Genomic DNA, 2,679 nt, shown 5'->3' with positions numbered 1-2,679 from the left:
TAAGTCTCTGGAGGGCATAGCTTTAGTTTTCAGATAATTTTTTTGCTTTCTAAACTAGAAAGGAAAAGAAGAAACCCTGCCTGATTGGATCGCCTCAGCAGCATATTTCTTTAGGACTTTTGCATCAGAGCAAATTAGATCATTCTGCACTGATGTGATATATAATTCCCATATCTTTTGTGCCATCAGCTCCTTGGGTTTGGTTTAAAGGGAAAAGAATTAAGCTGCAGCCTTTGAGTGAAACTGTTTTTATTATTGGAATCACAAGGGTTTTTTATAGCCAAGGGAAAATCTACCATGACTGCCACACAGCGTGACTCAATCTTAAATATCAGGAACCTTAATTCTGTCAGCATCAATTGGACCTGAAGCACGTCCACTGATTTGTTTTTAGTTTTATATAACCCCATGAGCAAAAAGAAACTATTCCCTTTTTGTGATTCAGTGCACACTGTTTTAATTTTTTCCTTTAATTCTTGCTCATGTTTAAGTCACCATGTATCAATCTCACAGTATTTCCTTTCTGAGTGTGTTTTGGTGCATCAGCTGAGCACAGCTAAGCCAAAGACTGAATCTGCTACTTGAAAACTTTCATTGATGGCAAGTCATGAAGAGGTAATGACAGCTGAAAGAGTAACTGCCTTTAGAAATCTGACTTCAGCTATTGTTGAACTTGTTGATCTTTAGTGAAAAATGTTATATGAACTTTACTGGAATATCACTCTCACTACATCTTCCATCATTACATTATAGGTTATGATTACCACATTTTTCTCCCTCTACTGTAAAATGACTCCTTGGATAAAAGGGGCTGATTGCTCCATTAGCTCTTGATATCATTCAGCACTTAGGACAACATGCATTTCTTTTGCATTTCATTTGCATTCCTTAATCACTGCTAATACCCTGGACAACCGTATACCACTTGATAACCCAGCCAGATAATATTATTTTGCTGAAACCCTATTTTGCTCCAATTCCTAGAAATACAATCTTGTTCTTTAGGTATTTATACTGAGCATAAATTATGATAACTCTTAAGATGAGATGTGGACAATGGTAAATGCATTTTAAAACTCTTACACTAGTTTGTCCTGGGAATTGTTGGTAATCAGAACAAATAGGCATTACTTCAATTGGAAGTAACTATGAATGTATACCAACACTACAAGATCTAAGAGCACATAAAATTGAATTACTGACTTCCATTTTGTATCATCACCTGATTCTGTTTACATAGAAATTTTAATCCCTGATGTGAAAAAGGATGAAAACCTGGGGTTTACTTGTATGTGCCAAAAGAGGCAGCTTGAACAGATGTTCTTGTCAGAAGAGAAAGTAACATTTAGGGGTCAACACAGAGGGAGTGAGCATTTCATACCAGTTTGTTAAAAAGAGTGGTGTATTTTCAGCCACTACTCCTCTGCTTCTTTGTCAAGCACTCTGACTATTCAGCTTTTTGTATAAAAAACAGTGAATGTAGATAACTCTAGTTTACTAATGTTGATTGTTATTTAATGTTGAGATTGTGTACATAAAGAAATTATTCTAGAATAACTGTACAAAGACCTGTAAAAGATAAAGAACTATAGTTGTTATCAAACAACTTTTCTGGAGCAATGTTATTTTACATTAGGAGTAAGTAACCAACTACATTATAACCTTTCTGCAAAAATTCTAAAAGACTGTATGTTGGGAACATCTCCATACATAAAACTTTTTTTAAAAAAAAAACCAGACACAGCTCTTACTTTCTTCTTGCACTTATGCCATATTCTGCACACATCAAGAAGGATGCTCAATTGGTGCTTGGCATAAAGATTACTTTGACAACAATGCCATTCAAAGGTGCGAGGACAGCATGGAGGAAAGTACTTACCAGAGATGACAGTAAAAGAATCAAGTATTTAATAATGAAAATCTATAACTTTTGGGATACCTGAGTAGTTTTTGGATGAGTATAGAACTATTTATGCAACTGAAGTATCAATAATACAGATATATCACTGTAGAGAAATCCAGGAAGAAATTACATCCTTTTTTCTTTTATTTCCTGCAATAAAGCTTAGAGCCTTAGTGTTTTCACTGTCTCAAAAAATATTTCATTATGAAGATCCACAGTAAAGTTCAAAATGGAGAGTAAGATTTCGTAATTCAGTAGCCCTAGCTGCACAAATAAATAAAAAATGTCATTTGATAACATATTTGACCCCAAGTGGCAATTTCTTTTCAACAAAAGCAATTTAATCTTTGAACAGCAAGTGCAAAAGTTATCTTGAGGTAGAAACCTCAAAGAGGACAATTTTACAGGAAATGTTATAGTTCATGGGAAATGCAGAAATAATTGTGACATGTAGCTCTTTTTGCTTCTGTCTTCCAACACAACCCAGCGCTTTATCTTGAAAGAGAAAGACAGACAGATAGACAGACAGATGATAGATAGATAGATAGATAGATAGATAGATAGATAGATAGATAGATAGATAGATAGATAGATAGATAGATAGACAGACTTAAACCCCCCACAGATTAGAACATGGTTCAGCATCATATTAGTTCCTTTGGTCAGTGTTTAGCAATTGATGTGAAAATGGATTTTCATTCCAGTTGTTTCTAATCACTCAAAGGAACACATTTGTTCCGAATTACCTATCTGGACACCCACATGGTAGCTAATGA

Source organism: Catharus ustulatus, chromosome 4, assembly GCF_009819885.2.
Source record: "Catharus ustulatus isolate bCatUst1 chromosome 4, bCatUst1.pri.v2, whole genome shotgun sequence".
In the NCBI taxonomy this organism is placed as follows: domain Eukaryota; kingdom Metazoa; phylum Chordata; class Aves; order Passeriformes; family Turdidae; genus Catharus; species Catharus ustulatus.
The sequence above is the reverse complement of the archived record's forward strand: the minus strand, read 5'-3'. Positions refer to the sequence as shown.